Here is an 18,864-nt window from a genome sequence, read left to right on the forward strand (position 1 = left end):
ATCTGTATTAACAAATGCCTCATAGTGAATAGAATGCACGTAAGTCATAACTTATCCGATTATGAATTGATCGAAAACACTTTTGAATTGATTATAAGCAGTAATACAAAGAGCTTTAATGTAGTTAGCAATATTGCATTTCAGCAAACATTGCAACGACACTGAGAAATTTGCAATACCTACATGGAAATAGCATAACGCCTTCACATTATCGAAGCTGTCAAAGGGCACCATCATGTGGAGATTTATGGTCGTGAAAGTGAATTTGTAAGCAAGATAGAAAGAAAAACATACATTCACTATTCATTGTATTAAATCATTTTTCTGTACTCTTGTAATGAAGGTAGTTCTTTATGCAGCTTATAAAAATTTACATCTCTGTACGTCATTGCAAATGTTTCCGCTCATTGTAACCACTTGGTTTATACTTGATGCCAGTTTAAGTGGCGAGCAAGGCTATTGTAATGTTCCGGCCGATAAAACTAGGTATGCTTAGTACAATCTTGATACCACGTGTTCTCGCAGAACGTAGCTACGGAGAGGCTAGGAAGGGTAGCCTCCTTACAAATTTTGTTAAACAGGGAACAAAACTAGTCTGTATGTATATTGATTAGTACCAAAAGTAAAATTAATATTGATTAGTAGTTAGTAGTAAAATTCACACCACTTTGCTTTCTTTTTTAATTATCATCATCATTATAGGTGTTCTGCCTTTATTGGCAGGTCACTTGTCGCAGCTGGGAAGCTTCCATGCTCCACGGTCCTCCGCTAACTTCTTCGTCTTCGCGTATGATCTTTCTGTTTTTATATCATCCATCAATTGTAGTCTCCTTCGCCCCCTCCCTCTCTTTCCTGCCACCATACCCTCTAGGACGTCCCTCATGATACAGTTTCTTCTTAGGCAATGCCCCAAACAGTTTCTCTTCCTCTTTCTAATAATATCTAAAAGTGTTCTAACACTCTCTCATTCGTTTTCCGCTCGACCCAACTAATTCTTTCCATTCTTCTTCACACCCACATTTCGAAGGCTTCCAGTCGATTTTCATCACCTTTACGTAATGTCCACGTTTCCGCCCCATGCAGTACAACACTCCACACGAAGCATTTTATGAGTTTTTCTCAACTCTTTATTCAAGGTCCCACAAAACAGACTTTTCTTCCTCCTAAAGGCTTCTTTCTCCATTCCTATCCTTGCTTTTATTTCACGTTCGCACTTCATGTTATTACTGAGAATACTACTCAGATATCAAAAACTATTCACTTGTTCTATTTTCTTCCCTCCTACTTTTATATTTGAAACCGACCCCTTCGTTACAATCACCATGGCTTTTGTCTTTCTAACATTTATTTTCATCCCATATTCTTCAAAGCCCTTTCTCATTTTTTCTAACATTTTATTGATTAAATAAAAGGAAATTAGTAAAATTTGGAAAACAAAGTTTTCACAGAATATTTCTGAGTTAAAAAATTCGAAAACTTATTTCTTAGTATAACAAAGCCTATTAATTGGTCATTGCCCATCATGGCTCATTTTTGTGAATTCTGCATTTTCTTGTAAGATATACAGAATAATCAGTACTATATAATATTAATGAACTACAGTTTAGTTACCTAATTGCAAAGTAAGTTAATGGTATGTAATTTTGCCCATGGGACAAAGAAATTTTATTTTTCAAAATAACTGACTACTGATACATTAATATTCTCCATATTAAATAAGATGCTACATCATAAATAAAGGTTGCGGAAACCCTGATTTAAATCCTTGTGTTCGAATAATAAACTAAGAGATCAGAGCCATTTACATTCATTAGTAGATATTTACCTTCACTCCGCTTGTTGCGAACAGTTTTGAGGAACAGAGCCGAAAAAGTGATTAAACGCCTACAAACTGACTTTCCTACTTTCCCCCCTTCTTCCTCTTGATAAAGTAAGTATTTGCTTTCCAGTTATCAATTATTTGTGTTTCACCTTTTCTGTGATTTGTCAGGTTCTTAAGAAGTAAAAGTTCGTTTGTTTCGCTTTCAGCAAAGATGTTGTGTACCCATCAGATATACACGTATAGCTCAAATGAAGTCTGAACATTAGCTTCGACCGCTAATTGAACTCAAGTCTTCTGCAACTAAAATCACTGGGAAACCCTTTATTGAAAAGTCCTGCATGCATAAGAACATTCTCTACAAGCAAGTGACTCGCTTGCGGCATCCATCGAACAATAACGTTTTATCTTAACAGAACCTGGAGCAGCTTAAATCTTCCATAGGAGACTGACAGTAATGATTAAACTGTACCATCTGTTTTTGATTCATTCAATGTCCATTCTTTAACCGCTTATTTAAACAAATAAACTATTATTCTCGTCTACTCCTCCGTTTCCAACTTTTTTTTTCTTTTAATATAATAAAGAATGTAACTTTGTCGTAATTTTGGCTCAATAGCTATGTCGTACTTCCTGAAGCACAATGAGGCATACTAAAGATATTGTTTATTTCTCACAGTTCCACAATGGTAGATTATATTAAGAAACTGCATTTATGAAACCGGAAGTTGACACGTCGGGAACTTCTTCCTTTATTTCTTATTATTATTCTAGGTAAGGATGGTTTAGCTCAAATTCCAATTTTGATTCAGTTTTGATAAAAACAGACTTTTCGGTTATGTAATTTTACGTAAGATTATTAGAATTACGTAACTGAATGAGGATATGGATCCCAAATGTTATGGGAGTATTTTCCCGTTAATTTCACTAAATATAAAACTAAGGGGGAACTTTATTTTCATACAAACATTATATGTAAGAGTAAAGATATGCACGATCCCGGGTCTACAAGACTTCAATTGATAATACATAATATTTTTGGTACCTTAGATTTCTATAGTACATGAAAATGTGTCATTTTGGGAAGAAATGAAACGTCCAAACTCCAATACAGCAAATTTGCAGAATCTGATTCGTAAGTCTGATACTCCTCACAACTTACGGAACAGTTTTTTGTAATGGTATCCGCTATAAGAAATAAAGTACTTTATATTTCATGGAGGTTTTTCTTATTTTTTTTTACCCGTTCGTGGTCAGAGCATACTTATGATCATAATTATGATTTGACCGGGATCAGTTGAAGTATCAGGGAACTGTCCCACTCAATGTATATAACTCACAAAGCGAATTTACTGAGAAAAATACATTTGTGATTTCTTATTCGATTCAGTTTAAGTGCAAATTGTATAAAAACCTGATAAAAATAGTGATGGTGACAGAATAAGCCGTCGTCCGGTAAAATGAGAATATCGTCGAAAATGTTTGTTGTGATGTGATCCGGAGAACAGTCAAGGTGAGACCAGTAGTAGAAAAATTACAAGAAAGTAGACAGATGGTTTCAGCATGTAAGAAGATGACCTACGTAACTTATCAAGTAGATGCTATAGAAGTGAATGGGAAACTTGCCCAAGGCCGACAAAAAAAAAAAAAAAAAAAAAGAGAGAGAGAGAGGAAGAGTGTGTTAAAAACGTTACAGTGCAGTGTGCTGTCACCGGATATGCCAAGATAGAAACAGGTGAAGGACAGCGATTCGAAAAGCTGGCCCCAGCTAACTGGGAAAAAGGCTTAGAAGAAGATTGGTTTCTTGCCCTGTAACTCTCACCCTCCACGCTGGTCTAGTGGCTAATGCGTGCGTTTTTGGTACACGGGGTACAGGTTTGATTCCCGGTGAAAGAACATTGATATTTGAATGCATTTCGGTAATATAGACTCCACAATAAACTGCAGGTTCACACCTCATATAGGCTTGGTACTGAAGGAGAAAACTACCAATCTAACCAGCCAAAATAGTATTAATTTTTTTTTAAAAAAAAATATGTAATTACGAATGTAGTTTATTTCTATCGGCACAATGCATCCCCGTTGCTCACCTTTAAAAAATACTGCTCAAATCTGTATAATTTTTCAAGGAGCAATCCCCGTGAATATTATTGACACAATGAAAAAAAAATTAAAAAAGAACTTTCTAGCTTGGATTAAATTCTCCAACTGTTTTGATCTGTTTATAGTTCTTTCCGTATTAAACGTCAAGAAAATATGTATTATTTACTCACTATCAAAAATTATTGCTTCATCATGGAGAGCAAATACAGTGGAACTGAAAGCGATTGAATATCTTAACAAGAATTGTATCAAAGTTATTGTGAAATTTTTCAGTTTCAGGAATTTCAAAAACGAAGTTACTTCATTGTGGAGTTACAGTTTATTTGCAAGAGTTTTCCAATATTGTGTCAGCTAATAAGTCGTGTAGAGCTGAGCTGATAAGATAACACAGTCTACCAACCAAGACCAGCCAAGATCGGATAACGATAAATTGTGATTGGGATTTCATGCAAGTGTCCTATCACATGTACAATTTGTGAAAAACAACATAATGAAAGTAAATATAAACAATGTTACGATAAAAACTTAGCCAACTCAAAGATATGTTTTTTTTTATGCTTTCATTTAGTTACTGTTCTGTTTGTTCGAGTCACGTCTTTCAACTTAAATATCACACACTTCCACATTAACTAGAGCTCTTGACATTTTGTACAGATACACAAACCCAACTACAATACAATATTTTCACATAATTTTACAATAAAACGACAAGCTAAAGAGAAAATTAAATTATTACAAATGTATTTAGGCAAATGTAGAAGTAAATGCAGAGAAAACTAAATACATTGAAGTTCGTCGGGATCCATACCGGCAAATTATGGATGCGTCAAAATATCAAATAATACTTTTGTTAAAGTGGATAGTTTCAGATATCTAGGATCAATATTAACAGACCAAAATCATATTCACCAAGAAATTAAATGTCGACTAAGAGCAGGGAACTCGTGTTATTATTCAGTTCAAAATCTCTTGTCGTCGCGAATTCTGTCAAGGAATTTAAAGCTTAAAATGCATAAAAGGATAATCATGCCTGTTATTCTGTATGGTTGCGAAGCATGATCGCATACTCTGAGGAAAGAACAGACAAAGTATTTAAGAATAAGATTCTGACACGAATATTTGGACCCAAAAGGAAACTTGGAAATGGAATATTTGGAAATGGCGGAAACTTCATAATGAAGAACTGCATAATAGAAGAAGAAGAAATACAGAATAGAAGAGATAAAATAAGACCAAGCATTGGGCGGAATCGAACCACTTCCCTAAGATGCATAGATGCTTTAGTCTTCAACCTTAAGGAAAGCACCCAATGCTGTAGACTTAGTCCCATTTCTTTATTTTACCCCAGAAAAAAAAATATTTTTTTTCAATGCATTTTATAAAAGCATTGTTTATTATTATTGTTATTACTATTATTATTATGCAATCAGGTTTCTGAATAGCACTATGATTTTATTTTATTTATTTATTTTAAGATGCGGAGAACTTTAAACTTGCAACACTTTTGAGTGACAGCTGATGTTACACTTCTCGGTTGTTTTGATTTTAGTTTGGTTTAGCAATTCATCATGAATAGACTCACACCAGAGCAACGTTTGCAAATTGTGCAAATTTATTTTGAAATCCATGGTTCAATTCGACAAACTCATCGGGCATTATGTGCATTTTACGGTGCTCATAATTTCCATCAGAGCGATTAATTCAAGAAACTATGGATCGTTTTCGCAATACGTTTACTCTAGACGATAATCCGCATACCGTAAGACGCATGGGCCGGTGGAATCATTGGTCCATAAGTCTTCAAAAATGATGCTGGTCAGAACGTTACAGTCAACGGTGAGCGGTACAGAGACACGATTAGTAACGTCTCCGTGCCTCAATTGAAAGACAATATTGCAGACATGTGGTGGTTTCAGCAGAACGGCGCCACATGCCACACAGCACGCGCCACAATTTACTGAAAGAAATTTGACGAAAGTCGCATGTCTACGCAGAGAAACCAGAAGCAATTGAGCTCTTGGAAGCCACCATTGACACGTTTTTTTGCCGAAATACAACCTGATTTACTGAGAAGAGTGGGTGAAAATTGGACTTCCAGATTACGCCATGTATGCGCCAGCCGCGGTAGCCACATGCCCAAAATCATATTCAAACATTAATGCCATGAAAATGACTGTCGAACAAAGTCAATTTCATGGATATTAACATTTTTTCCTGTTTTATTTCAACAAAGAGCTCCGCCTTTAAATTAAATGAATCAGCCTTTAGTTTGTTGATTGATGTTTAGAAGTAAGAGGAAACAGTAGCTCAGGTGCGAATTATTGTTATGGTTCAGTTGTCAGGAAAGTATCTGGTTTAATCAATTCAATAGGATTTAATAATGAGAATAACAGGAAGGATGTTTGATTTTTTTTTTTTTTTTTAATGTAGTCGCCTGTATTTTTCAAAGGATAAAAGTGATGGACGTGTCAATACAAATTGTGTTTGTCATCTTATTGAGATGATCAAATATTCATTGATGTGCTGCTGTGCTGCTCTGAAACTTAGAGATAACAGGATAACAGAAGAAAAGGATGTAACTATTACGTATTCGCAAAGAAAAGTAATATCGTCTGGGCTGTTTTATAGGTCATCTAGATGTTGCAAAAACTAAAAGCTTCATACTGGTTTGGAATAAATTTCACCTGTAAAGACAGCTTTACTACTGCGTAGCATGAAATTTCAACCCAAAATTCCTACGTATAACGATCCCGCAATATTATTTGAGGACTTCAATGGGCGTGGTGACAGAGGCAAAACGTTTATCTCCAATAAGGGCACAGGCGTGATTCCAATACATGTAAACTTGTGCACATCGTCAACAATTAAACGAAGGTTCGTTTCTCAAAATCTCACTTTTTCAGACAATGAAAGGAATGTAATTCCGTATTCCATACAGGAAAACAAGTTAAATATGAAATAATTGATCATGTATTCCACATTATTATCTGGAACAGGTGATGAGTTATTACGTATTCAACTACTTTCCTGTCCATGTTATTATTCTTTCTTTATGTCTGAAAAAGTGAGATTTTGAGATAAGACCCTTCGTCAAATTGTTATATTATATGCCTGAACTTTTCGGCAGTTTACCATTTTCTCCTACTTTATCATTCCACTGATTCTGTCATATCATTTACCTTTCGCTTATAGGGTGTAACCATAAAATAAGCGTAATATTTCTTTTCTCATTTCGGAAGACGTGACCACAATTTGTTCAGAGCTCTCTTTTACTTTCCACTCATGCGAAAAGTAAAGTTTTAACCAATGACAAAGATCTTAACTGCGCTGGACGTAACTGAAAAAAAAAAAAAAAAAAAAAAAAAAAAATAATAATAATAATAATAATAATAATAATAATAATAATAATAATAATAGGAACACTGATTGTATGGTACATAGAGGAGTCACTTATCTCTTTTGACCAAAATCTTAAGCATACTATCGTAAATTTCCGAAATACGAAAAAAAAAAAAAAAAAGTAGTTCTTGATTGGTATTTAAGCAAAGATTTCCAGAAATTTCGATTAATCCACATGCCACATTTAATCACCCACAGTTCAGGAACCAAATACTTGCACAGCAATGTTTCACACGCTTGTATAGCACATCACGGTCTATTGCCTTGTCAAATTTTATCGAGATTGGGCCGTTATTCCGTACCAACTTTTGCAAAAAATTGCAGAACGTAACGCAACGTAAAACATGCAAAAATCAATTATAACTTATGTTTACTGGACCAGTCTAAAACGCAGATTCTACGTTGTGTTGACGCAAACCATTACGGAATAATGTCCGGATGCGTTCAGCTGCACTCGTACAATACATACGTAATGTAAAGTGTACTTGGTCTTTGGGGAAAAATCAATGGAAGACGAGAACACATTAGTATTTGCTTCGAGTTTAAACATAGGAGTTGTGAATCTGCAGCTTAACATGGTCTTTGCTCCTATTATTGACCTTAAAAGCATTTAGAATATAGCACACAAGATGTTTGGTTGTGGACAAAATAATACACGTGAGTTCAGCTTCCCCAATGGTGACCAGATCCACGCTTATTAATTTTATCGTTCTATTATAAATACGTAAGAGTAGAAGAAATTAAAGTGATGTGGTTAATATCCGCAAAAGGAAACTTTAAAACAACTTTTTTATGCTCTATAGGAAGAGAAAAATGTTTGATGGAATAAAATGAAATGGATCTAGTAAGACGAAAAGTATTGGGTGATCAATGATGGTTGATAATACAAATATCACAAAGTGGGTCCTTATGAGAAACAGTTCATGTAAATCGCGCCAGTGCTCTTTCGTTTTAGTCTCATTTCTCAATTTACCATCCCAAAAAATCCCTTTTTAGTGGATTTTATGAAAGTATTGTTTTAACCTTTTGTCACTCGCGCCAAATTTAGTAACAACTACTCGCGCGTTTGCTTTTTTCCAACATTGACATTTTGAGATACAAACAATATATTTAGTACCATTTATTTGAAGTAATGCATGCAATTGTTGAGTAAATTAAAGACATTTGGAATTGCTTCTATAGTGCTATAGTGCTGTCAAAATGTTTTGATCCGTGACAGAAATGCGAACTAAATCTCAAAACTATCGACACACTCACACGTTGAGCCAATAAGGGTTGAGCTGTTGCTAAAAGAGAGAGCCTTGGCGAAAGGGAGTGGATTCCTTCAGCCGATAGGAGTGCTTGGAACAGGAGACTAGGTGTCAAGTCAAGGTCGTATATCTATAGCCTGTCAAAATATCTTCTGAGATCGGCTCAAATAAAGACGTCGAAATAAAGCCATTAATTCTGCTTTTGAAGTTGCTGTACAGTTGCAGTGCGTTCTTCGTCGAAACTTGTTCGTAAACTTTATAATTTCATCAATCACGGCTATATCGATAAATTAAAAAAAAAAAAAACATCAATTTACTCAGTAATACCCTTAGTAGTAAGTTTCGGTCCTAGCATCTTTTTCACAATGTTTTTACACTTCGTCTTTGCTGATGCTGTGAGTTACTTCTTCCATTTTGTTTTTCTGTCTTTCCCAATGAAACAATCTTCCCTATTTTTACTCTAACTGTAACTCACATCCATATCGTTTGCATGTGAGTCTGCATCTACACTGTTCTTATCTGCTTCACTATCATGATCAATGTCATCTACATTCACTTTTTCATTACTTAAATCCGCATCACTTTCAGCAGCCACTGATTTTCTATAGTTAACATCAGACTAATATTGTCAAGCCACTTCTGTATCTCACCTGTATTCAAGAAGCGAGACATTGCCTAGAAAAACAAAACTTCATTCATAAACAGTAATTATCACATTAACGATCGCGCGTTGGAAAATTTCAAACTCCATAAAAATATATGGTTGCTACTGGTATCACGGAACTACTCGCGCGTTTGAAAAAAGCAAACGCAGATGAAACTATTTCCACAACCTGTACTGGAAGCTACTACAATTGCAGCACATCAACGAGACTTTATGAGGAAGAGGGGGAGGAACCACTTGAGGAATAGCAGTGAGGGTGACTCCGCTAATGCGACCGTTCGTAAAAATCATTAGTTTTTATTTACCTGTTTGCTTTTTTCCAACAGCGCGAGTGACAAAAGGTTAAGTTTTTATCACGGTTATTATTTCCTCTTTATAAGTACTACCGTTTATAATACTTTTTTTGGGGGAGGGGATATATATCAAGTATATATGCTTTATGAGAGGTTTGCTTTAGTGTTGCGTTTGAAGGTGCCACATATCTCGAACCAGTACTGAAACACTCCGCCATCTATTAAAGTAATGCTTAGCTATCTGACGTTGCCTACGCATATACGCAATTTATAAACACATTTTTAACTTTCTCCTCTCTAAATTTGCTATTCTCTAGGTTGATTGTCCCCCCAATATTCTCATGGGGATCCTAAAATCCCTGATTGTGAATAAGAATATTTTGATCTGTGTTATGGAGTAACTACTGAAATATTGTATTTTATGCAGGCTTAAATAAGGTCGTGTATATTAATAACAGCCGTAATAGGCGACTAAAAAGAGGGAAGGGAAGTTGGAACTGTTCTGAGTAATTATTTAGAATCCATATGTACGTAAAATGTAGTGAAAATCGTGGATGAATTGTTCGAGTAGCATTGACTAACCTGCTTAAAAAGACAAAATACAAAGAGCTCGAATGAAAGACCTCACAGCTGACAAGAATACACAATAGACTATGCACTTAATCTGCTTAATGAATGGCCCTTATTTTTAAATTACGAGTCGCCAGAGCACATGAAGCAAGTCACGTGATGATTTTTTTTTTTTTTTTTTAAATGCAGCTCATTCTTTCGTAGTAGAATTATTAGTGTGGGTTGTCTTGATGTTGGTACCGAAAAACAACAGGTTACAAAGCTGAAAGGATAAAAAGCAAGCGTGAAATAGCTTCATGAAAAGGGCGGTGGTACGTACATAGATTGGGAGGGGCGCCGTACCAATTGGTCAGAGATGAAGTCTTACATCATCTATAGAGTTTGTTACTATGAGCCTCTCTTATGTCTATGGTATATTTTAATTATGAAACAATTTTAAAGTAGACACATTTCAAACAGAAATGCTGTTTTAGTTTGATTACGGATGGCAGCCGTGGCGTCCCGGCAGTATAGCTATAACTTCAGGTTAGCCAACCTTATGTGCCTTGGAGATACGAATTATTCAGAAGAGATTAATTATTTTTGTATTATTCCAATATATATATATATATATATATATATATATATATATATATATATATATATATATATATATATATATATATATATATATTTCAGGGAAATTTATACATTTTGTTATTAAAGCTCTTTTTTCGGGGGGAGAGCTCCTTCGTGGCTAAGCGGTTAGCGTACGCGCCTTTGGCGTGGGAGACCCGGGTTCGATTCTCGGTCGGAGCTCATGTGGTTCGGATTCCACGTTAATCACTAGGTCCAGTCTCATATAGCCTCGCTGCTAAAAGGGACGTTAAACTCAAAATCAACTCTTTTTGGGGGGGGGGAGCGAGGCATACCGGGCATTCGGACGGTGGGCTAGTCCACCTCTGATAAAAACCTGGGAATGACTGTTTGTATTCTTTAGCATTATTTTTACTTGAAGGACTGTCAAGTATTCCCGGTGGAAAAAAAACCCGAAGATTACGAAGTGAAAAGCGATTTTACGATTACGATCGTCGTAATCAGGATGTGTTGCTGGATCAAAGACCGATAACTGGGGAAGATAAAATGTACATTTAAGTTGAATCTCCGAACATCAACAAGCAGTTTGCTTTATATGAAACAGTTGTATTGCTAAACTTCTTGAAGGCCTAAGTGCCTACAGTTAGAGCATAATTCCCCTCCCCTTAATTGTCAATGAGAAAAATATAAAAATAGAACAGCAGGTAAGGTAGCTTAGTCCTAGAATGTTCACATCTGAAGCAAGAGGGTTTTCAGTTCTAGGCCATGTGAGTGATGGATAACATTGTGTCCATGGTTTATCTTGGAGATCTCCACTTTCCTCTCACACTGTCATTCCACCAATTCTTCCATAATCATTCCCTTTCATTAATCATCCTTCTGAAATAATAGTGAAACGTTAAATTAGAAATTGTTAAACAAAATAGACGAAATTTGTTCGTAACTAGCTGTAAGCACCCTTTCCTGGGTCTTAACTCAGAATCTTTAATAAAAAGAGGGAGAATGCTGCTCAGGCCCGTATCCACGGGGATGTAGGGGGCCGCTCCCCTAAAACTTTCACGGTAGGCTAGCAAATGAACTATAATATGGCTGAATCGGGCCCCCTTACATTTTTGGGCTGACTACGGGCCTGATGCTGTTCTTAAAGGGAAGTCTTCAAAACTAATAAATTGTCCGAGTATTTATTCTGTTATATAAACCCGCAAAATAATTACGTATTGTTGGTTGCATAAGACAATACGTTCTTAAAATCTTTTATTCGCGGTTTATCTGGTGAAGAGCTATCTGTGTACAAAATTTAGTGGCTCTAGGTGACTCCTCTTTATGCAGAAAGCTGAAGACACGTGCGCGCACACACACTATTATTAAAAAGTGCAGTGCTGAAAGTCAAAGTGTTGTTAAAAGGCCTGCAAAATTAAAATACCGCTAATTTTACAATAATTATGTGATATCTTCAAATAGATAAAAGATAATCTAAATGTGGAACAAGAGCGCCCTAGACAATATTTTGCATGAGGTACCGTTATCCCGAGTCACCCAGTAACTTTCCGTTTGCAGCTATTTAAAAACGCGAAAATAAATGCCGATTTTCTAAATGGCTGGAAATCGAAATCAGATCAGCGAGTCGTGATAACTGTATCTCATGTAAAATAATATTGTCTAGCGAGCTCTTGTTCCACCTTTCGATTATCTCTTATCTATTTGAAGATATCACATAATTACTGTGAAATTAGCGGTATTTTTATTTCGCCGTGATGGGCTCTCTCAACCAAATGAGTTTAGAGTGATCTGTAGAGTAGAGGGGGGCAAGAGTACGTGGGGGGTAAGAATACGATTCCCTAAAATCAGGTGAATATATTCGCGTATCGCAATAATGCGTCATGCGGAGTTTGATGTTAACGGCGTCTAGAACCTAAACAAGTTTGAGTGTGCTGCGGCAAACTACAAGCTATCTAGGTAATTATTTATGTTTTTCTAATAGTTTGATATAATATTGGGACATAAGTAGTTAATGAATAGCTTTCACAATTTTATAACGATTTCAAAGTACTATAAAGCGTTAGTTTCTAACATATCCATTGTTTGACAGAATGGAGTAAATTGACTTTCTTCCAACAGTTGGCTGTACAACATCACGGGAAAGTCAATTGTGTAGTGAGGGGGCAAGGGTACGCAGATACCTACGGGGCAAGGGTACGCGTGCGTACTCTTGCCCCTTCTGTTCTATGAAAAAGAATCCAATTTAATTTAGAACTAACAATCAAAAAAGAATGTAGATTCCGTTGTAATAGAGAATAATGGCAAACTTTACGAATACTGGTTCCCATATGTAGCCTCTAACGTTAAGAATTCTGAAGAATCCTGATATTTTCTTATGTACTAGGGATAAATTTTTATTCTAAATATCATTCCTTATATAACAGTATCTAAGGTGGTGTTTGAGTTTTCGAAACAGATAAACGTGTGAGATAGTGACATCTGCAGTTATTGAATAACGTTACGCTTGCTTATTTTATTCAGGTTTCAGAAATACTACGCTTTGTCCTCTTTTATCTTAAATGTCAGTAGTCTTCAGTAATAAATTTCAATGGACCTTATGCAGAGTCGTTCTGACGCGTGATTAGTGCCATACTAAAAAGTTCGACTACCGTATGTTTCTTGTAGTTGTCAGTCCTTTAGTAATCATACGTTAAAACGACTCTGCATAAGGCGGTATCAGTCCAATGATTGGTATGGGATTCTATAAAGATATATGAAGCTAACCTAACCTAACATTTGACAATATGTAGCTTCATCAAGGATAGGTCGAGGTTTTCAAGTTACACTTGTAGGTGACAAGCATTCTGTAACTGATGGAATAAGCTGGAAAGATATTTTTATAAAGGGTCTAAATATTATCTGATTTTTTTTGTATCTATGCATTCCCATTACTGATATAAGGAGAATTAAGGATTTTTCTTTTCTTTTCTTTTCTTTCCTTTTTTTTTTTTTTTTTTTTTTTTTTTTGAATGAGAATCCGCAACGTCTTTAGGTACAATAAAGCCAGTAGGCCTATTTACCGAAGAAATGGAGAACGAATTAGTGTAATATATCACATTACTGGATCAATTCTTCTATGAACTAACTTTAAAAGATCTAAGAAGAATGGCATACAATTTTGCTGAACGTAACTAGGTGCCCCATATCCTTTAGTCGTGTGAATCGAATGGCAGAAAGAGATTGGACAGGGTCTTTCCGTAGTAGACATTTAACAATTGCTTTGCAACAGCCTTCAAAGACTGGTCTGGGGAGAGCTCGTGGTTTTAGCAAGCTACAAGTTGAATGTTTTTTTAATTGTCTAAAAGATCTTGTAAGAGAAAACGACTTCGGGATATCTACAACATGTACGAAACTGGCATAAATACGGTTCCTCATAAAGTTCCAAAAGTCGACTAAAAATTAGTTGTGAATAAAACTGTTTCTAGTGATTTTGAAGTTAACATAACAGCTGTTTCCTGGTGAGTGCATCTGGTTCCTTTATTCCCCAGATATTTCCCACAAAACAAGTGAAACAAGAATTAATCGATGGCTCGCCGCCAGGTTCTGTGGGAATATCTAATTCTGGTTCATCAACTCACAACTTTCCGTAGAATGGTTATATTATTTACACCAACATGTGCGATCAAATTCGGTTACGAAAAAGGTAGTTTTACTTGTTGACAATCAGACCTCTCACATTTCAATCGAAGCGATTGATTTCTGCAGGCAAAATAGGATAGTGATGTTGAGTTTACCACCACATGCCAGTCATAATTTGAAACTATTAGATCGCTCCTTTTTTTGACCCGATGAAATCCTGGTATTCAACTGTGTGTGATAAATGGATGAGGAATCATCCATCCCATATAATTCCAAGTTGCGAGTTTGTTTACTGAGGCTTACTACAAAAAAGACTCATAAAATGCTTCGTGTGGAGTGTTGTACTGTATGGGGTTGAAACGTGGACATTACGTAAAGGTGATAAAAATCGACTGGAAGCCTTCGAAATGCGGGTGTGGAGAAGAATGGAAAGAATTAGTTGGGTCAAGCGGAAAACGAATGAGAGAGTGTTAGAAATGGTGGGTGAGAAAAGAACACTTTTAGATATTATTAGGAAGAGGAAGGGAAACTGGTTGGGACATTGCCTAAGAAGATATTGTATCATGAGGGACGTCCTAGAGGGTATGGTGGCGGGAAAGAGAGGGAGGGGGCGAAGGAGACTACAATTAATGGATGATATAAAAACAGAAAGATCATATGCGAAGACGAAGTTAGCGGAGGACCGTGGAGCATGGAAGCTTCTCAGCTGCGGCAAGTGACCTGCCAATAAAGGCAGAATACCTATGATGATGATGACTAGAACGCTGCAACCATTGGTATCCAACCTTCAAGAATCTAAAGTTGTCCTACTGAATCCAGATGTGTTCACTGAAGAAGATTTTCTTCCTTGTATTGTGGATGTGATAGACTTAAATGTAGAAGCCAGGTCTGAAGACGAAAGCATTCCTGGAGCAAAAAATCAAGCATCAGACCTGAATAGAGCCCAAAATCATCCATCGGATGATTCACTGGAAGTAAAAAGGGACCCATGCGGTGCATCCAGATCAAACACTCCTTTGCCAGTTGCTCGTCCTCCTCCATCTGTTACCAAACCTTTAAACAGTAACGCTAGATCCTCACTAGAAGCAAGCAAGAGCTCATGCTGACTGTCCACTTCAAACACTCTTCTGCCGGTTACTCGTTGTCATTCATCTGTTACCAAATCTTCAACCAGTAACGTAGATCCTCACTAGAAACAAGCAAGAGCTCATGCGGACTTCCACTTCAAATACTCTTCTGTCGGTTGCTCGTTCTCATTTATCTGTTACCTAACCTTCAACCAGTAACACTGGATTCTCACTAGAAGCAAGCAAGAGCTCATGCGGATTATCCACATCAAACACTTCTCTGCTGACTGCTCGTTCATCGGTTACCAAACTTTCAACCACTAAACTAGATCTTAACTGGAGGTAAGCAGGGGCCCATGTGGACCATTTACACCATGCACTCCTTTGGTGGTTGTCAGTCCTCCTCCAACTGCTAATCAACCAGTAGATCTTGATCTTCTCGAAGTCAATCAGAGATTCTGACATCCTCTCCTTTCAAGCAGAACTTACTTTCGAAACGGCGCCCTCCAAAGAGCAAAGGCACACATCATCTTGCACCAGGAAAGCTACAACCGAAGTTGTAGCTACAACTCCTCAGGTCAGTGAGGAAGTAGTGTACGAGTGTTCATTATGCAATATCATTTATAGTGATCCACCAATAGAAGACTGGATAAAGTGCGGAAGATGCCATGAATGGTGGCATGAACAATGCGCATCATATAAAGGAGTAGCACCTTCATCAGTGATAATTGTTAATGCTCTTTTGGGTGCGTACTCTTGCCCCTTTGATTTCGTACTCTTGCCCCACATATAGGGGCAAGAGTGCGAATTTGAATGTTTTCATTTTATGAGTTCTACTTCCTCTAAGAATAGAGGTATATAAAAGTTGAGTTCACATTTCGTAAAGGAGAGTTCAAGTTTTGTGTTCCATGTAAAAGTTTTCCGTTGTAACTATTTTTTACCAAAATATATAAGTTTAATTAAAATTTGCGTACTCTTGCCCCCCTTTCCTATACTTAACGTAAAACTTTCCACAATCCGAATCTACCTTCTCACTAGCAATAGTGCAATCGTAGTGACGCCTCTATACGTAAAATTTGCCTCTTGAAAATTAAGCGGAATGACGTCATCGTTGTCGTCCCTCAGTCCGCGACAGAAGAAAATAGCTTTAGTAGTCAGATTGGTTTGATTGGTGTTTAATTGCATTCAGCACTGAGGTTATATGAGAAGTGGGATCCGAACTGCAAGCTTCCACCGGGAATCAAACCCGGGTCTCCCGCGCGTAAGTCGCGTAGAGAGATATATACGTGCTGGGAGGTAACTATAACGCATGTGCTTAACACTGACTGCCACACGGAAAAAAGTCCTGGGGGCTACGATGTTCTATTACGAAAATACCATCGAAAACAGGACGTTTAGAAATAATATTTTCACGAACCAACAATAGAGTTTCTCAGGGGGAAAAAACCGTTCAAATTATATCATGTAGCATTAATCGCGTGCGCACCGTGAGTTATATTTTATTCACGAAGCCAGGACTTAAAACTAGCGAGAGTCAAATTTAACTAATGACGGTTAATGTGTTATTTCATCCTGAAATAAAATACTATAATGACAAGAGTTTACATGTGAAGACAGAACACTCCCTTCTGAATAATGTGCCCCTTAGCTTCTTTACAAAGAAAGTCACCGGTAGAACACGAAAGTTCTGACTATATGGGCATAATCGATTTATCATGAAATATGGAACAGGTCAGCGAAATGAAAAAAAAAATGGTTCACAGTTCTATTACGTTTTCCAGTGATATTGACACGTTATATAAAATCAAAATAATGGAAATATCCTAGAACACGCAGTCTTTGTGAGTTAATAATACTGAGTATTCATTGCTTACAAGTACCGTTTGTGATAGTGAGTAGAGATGTCATTCAAATCATTTAGATGAGTATAGTAAGTTGACAGTGTCAATATCATTACTATATACAGGGTGTCTCAAGTCCCCTGACATAGGGTAACTTATTTCAGAGTTACAACAAAATGTAAGAGGGGAAAGTCTCCAAATATGATGTTTTCAATCGAAAGTGAAGGAATTAAAACATCGGACGAGCCGTTTGGGCTGTACACTCTTTATACGCCTAATGTTAAATGAAAATGCAACGTTGACATTTACCTGTGCCTATAACGTAAGTGAATGAAGTTACTGATATGGAGACTGGTTATCGACACGTTAGCATTAAAAACAGTAACTTCATTCACTTATGTTGTCTGTCTAGGTAAATGGCAACGTTGCATTTTCATTTAACATTGGGTGCATAAAGAGAGTACAGCCCAAACGGCTCGTCTGATTTAAATAATTCCTTCACTTTAGATTGAAAACATACTTGGAGACGGTTTCTCCTATTACATTTTTGTCGTAACTGATAACTGGGTTACCCTGTCAGAGGACTTTTGAGACACACTGTATATATTATTTATTCCAATGATAATAGTATTGACGACTAGGATTAAGTCCTATAGCATCTTTATATTGATATTTTGAATATATATTTCCAAAAATAGTACTAGAGAACTAATTTCCCTTCATAAGTGCTGGATACAGACCTGAAGAGAATTTTTAAGATCAGATTTCGGGAATCAGAAATTTTAACAAGCGGTTCGGTCAAAGCGGCTGAATGACACGGACTCATGCGTAATACATCACCTCGGCATTCGCGGTCGGGCTTCGATTTCGAAACTATCACTGCCTCGAATAAAACTCGAAAAAGAGTGGCGAGATCATAAAACACGAACCTCTGATAATCAAAAAAAGAAGAAGTAATAGGTCTGATGAGCCATGTTTCTCGTAGTTTTCAACTATAGACCGGGTTTATGTATAGCTGTTGCTCGAAAAAGCGTGTACACCGAACTGCCTACTTCGTCCCAGTGGATCTGTGTTGATTTGTGCCACAATTTCGTAATATTCATTGATCCTTTTACGTATTACTCTTCAAGAACGATTAACTACCAGTGATTTTATGGAAATTTTAGATAACTATGGGCTTATTTCTGAAAACAACTTGTCTGCGCTAGTTCACAAGTTACAAGACAAAATTGGAAATTTCACAAATTCTAACTTCTGTTTCTCAAGAATTTTACAAAAGCTTGTGAGTAGACGGTGGTTTCACCAGTCACATGATCAAATCTGAAAGTCAGCTACTAAATACGTAGAAGCTAAGTATTGTTTGAAATTCTGCCTTTTTCACTATTTCCTTTTAGCGTTATATTTGTACCATTTCGTTCTGAAATTGCAACGTAGTTAAACATATTGAACATTAAAGAATCACAGGTTAATTAATTAATTTTGTTCATATACTAGTTGATAAATATTTCAGTAATAACAAGAAGCATGATAAGACATAAAGCGAGAGCTATTAATACGGTAACTTTCACATTTTGTGAATTATTTCAGTGGAAAAATACTTTTAAGTTAATTATACTTGAGACATTACAGAAACGCTGTACAAATCTCCAATCTCTTGTGGTCTT

At 36.4% G+C, this 18,864-nt stretch overlaps 2 protein-coding genes across 9 annotated transcripts in view; one reads left to right on the forward strand and one right to left on the reverse strand.

Moving 5' to 3' along the window:
• Nucleotides 1-18,864, forward strand: part of Unc50 (Unc50 RNA binding protein) — a 212,291-nt gene that overhangs the window by 119,181 nt on the left and 74,246 nt on the right. The gene's annotated exons all lie outside the window — the stretch shown is intronic.
• Nucleotides 1-18,864, reverse strand: part of LOC145681131 (beta-1,3-galactosyltransferase 1-like) — a 50,238-nt gene that overhangs the window by 12,855 nt on the left and 18,519 nt on the right. For 2 of the 4 annotated variants that reach the window (XM_081752556.1, XM_081752558.1), the window contains exon 2: nucleotides 7,102-7,259. The exons of the other annotated variants lie outside the window; for them this stretch is intronic. The gene's annotated coding sequence lies outside the window, so the exon portion shown is untranslated. The remainder of the gene's footprint in view (nucleotides 1-7,101; nucleotides 7,260-18,864) is intronic. 4 annotated transcript variants of the gene reach the window in all.

Source organism: Thermobia domestica, chromosome 3 (assembly GCF_964235325.1).
Source record: "Thermobia domestica chromosome 3, izTheDome1.hap1.1, whole genome shotgun sequence".
In the NCBI taxonomy this organism is placed as follows: Eukaryota; Metazoa; Arthropoda; class Insecta; order Zygentoma; family Lepismatidae; genus Thermobia; species Thermobia domestica.